The sequence below is a fragment of the Eurypyga helias genome, unplaced genomic scaffold, assembly GCF_000690775.1.
Source record: "Eurypyga helias isolate BGI_N326 unplaced genomic scaffold, ASM69077v1 scaffold9398, whole genome shotgun sequence".
NCBI lineage: Eukaryota > Metazoa > Chordata > Aves > Eurypygiformes > Eurypygidae > Eurypyga > Eurypyga helias.
The window spans coordinates 1-9,185 of record NW_010268852.1 but is presented as its reverse complement, the minus strand read 5'-3'; the positions used below and the strand labels follow the sequence as shown (position 1 = coordinate 9,185).

General features: G+C 47.4%; 1 protein-coding gene across 1 annotated transcript in view; it reads right to left on the bottom strand.

Moving 5' to 3' along the window:
- The window catches only part of LEPREL1 (leprecan-like 1), a 69,222-nt gene extending 60,043 nt beyond the window's left edge, over positions 1-9,179 (bottom strand). The window contains 1 exon segment of the mRNA XM_010157882.1: positions 9,088-9,179. The gene's annotated coding sequence lies outside the window, so the exon portion shown is untranslated.
- Between the last annotated feature and the right edge of the window lie 6 nt (positions 9,180-9,185).

The following is a 9,185-nucleotide window of genomic DNA, read 5'->3' as shown; positions in this document are numbered from 1 at the left end:
AGTCAGCAGGAGCATGTGGGAATGAAGGAGTGGGGAGGGGATGCTATTTTTGTTGCTATAATTATTCGGTGGCCAAATCCCTGACCCCTGACGTCAGCTCTGGAGGGTCTGTTTAACTGACCAGTTGTCATGGAAAAGAAGAGGACTGGTTGGGAGGCACAGGCTGACGAGGAACAGTGCTTTGCTGCCTGAACCCACACACAGGCAGAACCCCTGCCTTCATTAGTCATCACCAGCTCATGGCCAAGAAATAAAAATGTCAATACCTTATTGACAATACATTGGCTGGAAACAAAAGCATCCAGGCAACTTCGCACCCTTCTTCCAGCCATCAGTTACAGTTAAAAAGCACAGGCCAAATCCTGACCTCAGCCTCCCCAGCGTAAAGGCAGAGAAACTCCACAGCCCTTAGCTAGGTCACCCCAGGTTCACGTCGATATATCCAAACCCAACCAGGTCTCAGTCCAGACTACACACATGGAAATGTGCCATGTGCAGAGTGCAGGGGTGTGCTGGTTTCAGGTGGGAACGAGCTCCTCTCCTACACGGAGCTGCCCAGCCCGCAGTGGTGGAGGGATTTGTTTCAGGCCATGGTACCTCAGGCTCAGTGGTGAGGCCGGTGTGCACATGCACACTGCTGAGGCGGGAAGTTGCCGTGAGGTGGAGGAAGGCTTTTGGCTAGCTTGATGGTTGGGTCATTAGCTCTTGGCCGGTTGTTAGTGAGGGAGATGGTTCTTTCGCTAGTGTTTTGGGGTCGGGGGTTCTCCCCACTCTGAGGCTCTCAGGCAGGGACTGTTCACTGCTCTGGGACCTGGATGTGTGTCAGCCCATGCGTGGTCAGCTACTGCATCATATGTTCTATTTTCTATTGTCTTCCAGCCATCAGTTACAGTTAAAAAGCACAGGCCAAATCCTGACCTCAGCCTCCCCAGCGTAAAGGCAGAGAAACTCCACAGCCCTTAGCTAGGTCACCCCAGGTTCACGTCGATATATCCAAACCCAACCAGGTCTCAGTCCAGACTACACACATGGAAATGTGCCATGTGCAGAGTGCAGGGGTGTGCTGGTTTCAGGTGGGAATGAGCTCCTCTCCTACACGGAGCTGCCCAGCCCGCAGTGGTGGAGGGATTTGTTTCAGGCCATGGTACCTCAGGCTCAGTGGTGAGGCCGGTGTGCACATGCACACTGCTGAGGCGGGAAGTTGCCGTGAGGTGGAGGAAGGCTTTTGGCTAGCTTGATGGTTGGGTCATTAGCTCTTGGCCGGTTGTTAGTGAGGGAGATGGTTCTTTCGCTAGTGTTTTGGGGTCGGGGGTTCTCCCCACTCTGAGGCTCTCAGGCAGGGACTGTTCACTGCTCTGGGACCTGGATGTGTGTCAGCCCATGCGTGGTCAGCTACTGCATCATATGTTCTATTTTCTATTGTTTTAATTACTTAGTAGTAGCAGTAGTAGTAATGTTAGTATTAGTATCACTGATTTTCATTTATACTACTAAATAGTTCTAAACTTTATGAGCTTTCCTTGTCTTTTCCACCTGCACTGGGGGAAGGGGGGAGGAGTGATTGAGTGACTGAGTGATACTTAACTGCCAGATAAGGTTAAACCATGACAAGGTGTCCCTATGCCTTGGGAACAAACCCAATCAGAGTGAATAATTCATTCTGCCTCCAAAGGAAAAAAATAAGATAAATATCCCTTGCATCCCTTGTTCCAGATGTCAAGCATTGCCTTGAGCCCAGGTTCCTGCTAGCAAAGCTCCTGCAATGCTCAGGAGGTTGGCAGAAAAGTGCTCAGATACTGACACAGTGGTTTCTCATTACTGCCCACGCCATCCAGGATGAAATCACCAATTGTATGAGGAAATGGGAATAGTCCTTGTTGAAACCTCAGGCACAGCTAGTGAGTACTGGACTTAAGTTTGCTTAGCAGGGCTAAATTGCATTGCTCATTCACATGCAGTTCATTATCAGCTGCCATTAGTTATTCCTGTGGCCAAGGACAACAAAAGTACTCGGCAGAAGCCAGTGCAAAGCTTGCTAGATGTATGGTTAAGAATTTACAGGCAGCGCAAAAAGCCATTTAACAAATCCCAGTGCTAAGCACCACATGGACAGGGCAGCCGAGCAGCAAGGCTCTGCCAAGGACCAGCAGCGGAGGAAGCTGTCATGAGATGAGTGATGAGCAAGGTGCAAAAAAGCCACAGGAAACCAAGGAGATAAAAGAACAAGGAAGGGACAGGTTCCCAGATTACAGCACAGCAGTAGAAATGTTCTACAAAGCAGTGGGCTCTCCTCTTCTACTGGGGCCCAGTTTTTCCCATTGGGATGTTAACCTAACTCACACCTTTAGATCAAGGCCTCAAAAGATCCAGTGAAATCACGAGTCACAGTACTGCCTTCTCCATTTTCCGAGCCACAGCACCAAGAATTGGCAAGAAATAAGGAAGAATCCAGGCTTACCTTTTTTTCTCCAAAGGACACAGAGATTTTGCAGCCTGGGGCCTGCTGCCAGTATATTTTGGAGCCCTGGCAGGACTGCATAGCTATGAGGTAAGAAAAAGGAACTTGTCGAGACAAAAAAGTAGCCATGACCATCAAACGGCTGATTACTAGTTTGTATGAAAGAACTTAGTAAGTCTAAGACCAGCAGTTTGTGCTAATTAGTTGTGTCCTGATTCATAGCAGCACTGAGCAAGGTTGTGCTAACTCACCCTCAGTTGAAATGGTATGGAAATCTGCAAAGACCATAGCTTTGCTTTTGGATTTGGATTTTAAAACAAACAAACAAAGAAACAAACAAAACACCAACAAAACAGCAGAAAGTCACTACAACCACCTAGTCTAACTTTTAATACCTCACCATCCCGGAGTCAATCTGAAAAGTCAGGACCAAATCTCCTGTGAAGACAGCAAGGGAATCCAGTGCAATTCTTGGTACGTTGGTCCAGTTGCTAGCTCACCCTCACCACAAAAGGCCTGTCTTACAGCCTGCATTTGCTACTGTCAGTATCGAACCACTGGGTCGCCCCTTTCCCTCTCTGATAATACTTTCAGCCTAAAATGAAACACTCCAGAAACATTTCATTTGAAGCGATCAGTAAGAAGAGGGACAGGGAAGTTGGGACAGTGACTAAATATTCTGCCCTAAAAACCCAGGACACTGGGTCAAGTGACACTTGACATCAAAACTCAGTTTTCCATCCCATAAACTGAGTTTATTTTTGTCTACATAATTTGAACTTTCTGGGCACTAACATTTAGCCTCTGGTGAGGGCTAGGAATGCTTTCTCAGAAAATCTAAATAGAGATGTTCCAAGAGATTAGTCCTAGGATCTATTTATTTATCCAATACCTGTGTAATACCAACTCTCAAGATTACAGATAAATAAACACCACTAATAGTAATAATCCAAATAATAATGATGATCTGACAGTTGTACTATAGGTCTGTGTCTGGGATGTGTCATATAAATCCTACAAAAACAAGACCAACTGACCAGGCAGACCTCACAGGACAGGTGGTGGTTGTGGTGAGAAATAGCCTCAGCAGGCTGCTCCCACAAAGACTTTTAAGTAGTGGAGTTTTGCACGTTAGCCCATGTCACTACGCATGAGAAACTCTAAGTGAAATCACCACCTTTCCCCCGAAGGCTGCAGAGCTAGGACAGGACACTATCATGTGCTTAAGTCTACACAGCATTGCAGCATGAAGTAAAATGGAACAGAACGTTCATAGAAAATACAGGCCCTTGAGTGAAACAAACCAAATTCCCAAAGCAACCGCACTGGTGTAAATCCAGAGTTCCTCTGCAACCCCCCAGTAGGCAATCTGGATGTCTGTCAAGGAGACACCCAGTGCAACAGCACAGAGATGGGCAGCAGCGAATAGTTACTTGAGGTGGGAAGAATTTGGTGGAGATGTTTTAACAGCCAACCCGACGCTTGCTATAGGTGCTCTGCAACAGCTGTCCAGGTGTTGCTGGTGGTAAAGCTCACAAAAGCACTGACAGAAGAAAGAAAGATCAGCCTGGAGTGGTTAGAGGCCTGGTTTTACATACACAAGTCTCCTCCCTTGAGTTTGGATTCCCGTAAATCCCAGAGGGAGATTTCAAAGGCAGAACTGGAGCAAGGCAATAATCTGTATCTGACATTTGGGCTCCCATTCCCTTTTTTTCTCCTGAGGTCTTTCCTCAAGTCATTATTGTGTCTGCACTGCATTTCAGAAATCTCGCTGGTGTGGCTGGGCAGGAGAGATGGTGTGACCCAAGGACGGGCTCCCAGCCATGCCTCCAGCACTGCCCCATCAGCTCCTGCACAGAAGATCCAAACAAACAGCCCCTCCTATGACATGAAATACCTAAACATTGTTGGTTTATGCTTGCAACACATGAAATCCTGATGATAATGGAACTGAAGCACAACTCAGACATGGCAAGGGGGAACTCCAGGCAAAGACAGAATAAGCAAGACTGAGTTGGACTCTTGCACGTTTTGTTCCACTTACGATCTCACATTACTGGGAGAGAAGCAACGTCCTATGCACTAGAGGCTTGTTTTATTTATTGTTTTAAATGCAAGCACAGACCAAAAGGCCCTTCCTCAACTACATGCAAGGCTGGTGGTTACAGATTACAGACGTTCCTGCTGTGCTTCACTGGTGTGCAACGGGGCATGCAGGCAAGTGGGAAGGTGAGACCACTGCGAGTCAGCATTTACAAAATGGGAGCAAGTGCTCAGGAGCACACCAAGATACACAGAAAACAAAAACAGGGAATAGTGATCACCCAGCAAACATGCCAGGGGATGCTGTGAAGGCTGGTGGTTACAGATTACAGACGTTCCTGCTGTGCTTCACTGGTGTGCAACGGGGCATGCAGGCAAGTGGGAAGGTGAGACCACTGCGAGTCAGCATTTACAAAATGGGAGCAAGTGCTCAGGAGCACACCAAGATACACAGAAAACAAAAACAGGGAATAGTGATCACCCAGCAAACATGCCAGGGGATGCTGTGCCTGGAACAAGATGAGACAAGGGAAAGTTGAGGGATGGGTTAATAGGGTAGAAGCAAGACCTGCCTTTGTAATTGATACAGTGATCAACTTCTCCAGGTTACTTGTTATTTTTGTACCAAACTGACTTGAAGGAGTCAGCACTAGGACTGGAAGCCATGCGCTGTCACAGGGTTCATGGCAAGCTACAACACGGCTACTGAGTTGGCAGCTCTCAGCCAGCAAACACTCACAAGGTGTACATTGTTTCCTCCTTCTCCACTCATTCTTAGAGCAAGAAAATCCACCAAAATTGGGGGTTAGAAACATTATGCCTGCAGGCTGGTTTTTAAAAGAAACAAGATGACTAAGGCAGCAAAGGGAGAAGAAGATCCTCACACCCACCTGCCAAGCCCAGGGGGTATTTCACTGACAAAGACCAAGCAGCCAGCACACAGCAGAGAGCCACCAGCATAAGGGAAACTGCCCTTCTGCCCATGGACATGACATCAGAAACTCACTGCAGGACCTTTTCTCTGTGGGCTGAGCCAAATTCATGCACTATGAGAGTTAAATCCCATGTTCTCATCACTTTTTCTTTTTCCACATCTTCTCAAAACCCAGCCCACCCTAACCACCTCAGCTGACTGAGGCAGTTCTGAATGTGTATTTCTAAATCACCTGAAAACATCAGCTATGCTAGGAAAAGAAGTCTTCCTTCTTACAATACATATTTGAAAGTTGCGAAGATGACTTGCAAGCACATTTGGACTTTGTCTGCTTGTTCAAAGCAATTTGTGTACAGGCTCTGCAGAGACTTCAGTCATCCTCAGAGATCTGATCCAGAGCCCAAACTTCATAGAAACCTTCAACTGAACCCACAAGTTGCCCTAGTCCTGCAGTGCACCACAATCTCCCCTCACGTCACGCTAGAGTCACCAAAAACTCTCAGGTCACATCTGTGAAACAGAACAGTGGTTTTCAGGAGACCACTGTTTCTGTTTCAGAAAATTACAGAGAGAAAAATAAAATTAGGAAATAATTTAGGGAACTGATAGGATGACATGGATTTAGAGGCTGATGGGGCATATTCTTATAGAGAGATACCATCGATATTTCACCTAACCACATCATCACCTCCCTGCCCCTTTACAGTGCCCCACACAGAAGTATCTTGAGCATCTGCTCAGAAGCAGGAGCAACACAGCCCAGGGACAGCCTCTGCTACTACAGCCCAGTAGGCAGCGAAGAAAGTCCCAAATGTCCAACTCTAACACCAGTTCTCCATCAATTCACTGCAGACACTAACTGACGTCAGCACGACTGGGACATCAGCCAGCTCTGCTGGCACTTGCTCTGCGGCGAGACCCCAGCCTGTCCCAGGGCGCACGGGCTGGCTCTGTTGCCCCAAGCGCGGCAGAGGCACACATGGTGCAGGGCAACGTTTGGCCTGTGCATCTGTCCAGGAGGACTGAAGTCTTTGCTTTTCATACCCCACAGGGGTGTTGCAAGGATTAGCTCATGTTTATTCAGCACCATTTTTCAAAGCACTGCACCAGAGCCAAACCCTTCGATTTTTTTTATCTGCTCCTTGCTCTGTCAGTCCCTCCCGAAGGGATGTTTCCCTCCTCCTGAGAAACAAACAAGCACGAGGTCAGCGGGAGTGGGAGGTAGGAAGCACATTCCAGGCTGCTCCTCCTCTCTCAAACCACAAATGCCACCAAACCCTGCCGTCTGTCCAGCCTGGCCAGCACCTCATGCAAGTGCCCAGCATCCAAGCCTCCCCACGCAGCCCGGGGAGGGGCCAGCCAGGACACACAGCAGGATGTTTAACCACATCTCATTTCCTTCTTGGTTTCAAGGAGCAAAAACAGAGGGATCAAACAGCTGTCCCTGGATCCATGCAGCCTGCCCACGCGCCCACTGCAAGGTAGGGGGGCTCTATACAAGTCCCCCTTCTCAGACAAAATGCCAAACGGATGCTGCAGCCAAGGTCTCCCTGGAGGGTGCGTGTGTTGATGCATCCCAACCCTCAGGGAACATGCCAAAGCCTTGGCACTCAGCCTCAGCACGAGAGGATGGTTCACATCCGAGTGTACGTAAGTGCTACTAGACATTAGACCTCATGTTTTGTGCAAGTGCAGGCAAATCCGACGTGGGGCATTTTCTTCCACGCACAGACTTGCTAAGACAGATCAAAGAAGAAATCCTGGGAACAGAGCTCACGCACAGGCAGCCGGGTGAGGATGCGAGACAAACCACTACAGGTTGCTCTGCGGGATCAGTGTGCTCAGAGTGCTGCTTACAGAATCCAAGAGTACCAGAAAGGGTTAAAGAAAAAGATACTAAAAACATGAACAGTTCTATTCCAAGAGTATCTTCTTTTGGTTACAGTGCCCAAAATGCAGGCATCCATGCAGATAGGAAGAATATCTGCTAGTCCATCGGAGAGTGGGAAAATCAGAGTGTTATCACGAATATAAAATCTCCAGAGATTGCAAAAGCAAATTAAGATGAGTCACACATAACAAAAAAAAAAAAGGCTGTTTCTACTACATATGCATTGTAAACTTATCAAAGCATTTTAAATGAGGAAAATAAAAACCTCAGATAAAAACCTCAGGTGAAGCAGAAATGGGAGAACAGACCATATTCCCACATCATATGGATTTTTGTATGTCTATTTTACTGATATGGAAGATGAAAAATCCATTCCCTAGTTCCAAGGAAAGTTTTTCAATGAGCCTGATGTAAGCAAACCTGTGTGACTCTGGGAAAGGCTTTGAATTCAGAATAAGAAATCACTTAATTTTTTAGCATGACAAATTTAATGTCACTTCCCACAGATGGTGACATTACACAGAGCATCTTTCAAGGTAAGGACTGCAGGAAAATTCTGCCAGCTGCACTGGGATCACATACTACCCAAATTATAGTCCCAGTTCATTCCTGGGATTTCTTTTAGGAAGTCTATGCAGCACATGGACACTAGAGTTCAAGCCAACGTAGTTCTAACCCCAATTTCTAAAAATTACATGAAGGTAATTACAGAAAAGGAAATACAGAAAAAGCAACATAGCTATGAATTTCCAAAAGATTTAAAAATGCAATAGCTGGTGATTTGCCTTCTTGTTCTGTTGCTGTATAGGCACTGCACTGCAGGCACTGGCACTGCCTAGGGCAGATGTTTGCTTCTCCAACTGGAAATGGATTTCAGCAGAATCACCCTCCCTGCACTCTGCAGTGCAGGTCTTCACCCATTAAGTTGCCTATAGCAACTGAAAGGTTATGAGTGTGCTCAAATAAAGCAGAAATCCAGAGGGAAATGTTCCAGAAATGTTTCAAACACTCTGTTTGGCATGAAATAAAATTCCCACAGTTTTTATCCTCACTAGCCATGAACAGGAAGGTTTACTACAGGTACCTGGCTTGACAGAACACAAGTCTTGAACTAACAGGGAAATACCATGAACTACACTGGCATGGGCTGTTGAGTTGGTTTTGTTGTGGGTTTTTCTGGGGGGAGCATTTTTTTTTTTTTGGCAAGGAAGTTCAAAGAGTAACACCCTTTTCCTCAGGCAAAGTAACAGCTACAAGGCAGAAGGTACTGGGATAAGAAGATGATACTCAAGATGCCAGTGGCTGCTAAATACCGACTGCACCATGTCATTCAAAGCATTTCGTATCACACAACAGGATGGAGATCATCACATGTCAGAAGCAGAGGTTATATATCCCCCAGTACTCTCCCAGCTCCTGGAACACAGCACTCGAGCGGTTTGTCTGCAAGGGAGACACCCCTGGCAGAGGGCATCGGGGTGTTACTGGGGACTTTCCCCTGCCAACTCTCCACCGAAGACAAATTATTTTCAGAAGAATAGTATATTACACTAAAAGACAAACAAAAACACCCCTCCTCCAAAACAAAACCACACAAACCACAGGTAAACCGAGGCTGGACAGAGCCCGAGATGCCAGCCGGGACGCTCTGTGTGGCGAACGGGACACGACCACTACGGCGCAAGGGGGAACCACAGCTGGGACGTTCCGGGAGGATGGCAGAGAGGATAACGCTGCGGAGGGGGCGCGGGCGGTGCCTACCTGGATGTAGGCGCGCTGCAGGAAGCTGTAGGGCACCCTGCGCTGGAAGTCGGCGCGCAGCTCCTCGGCGGCGCGGTGGCGGGACGCAGCTCCCAGGC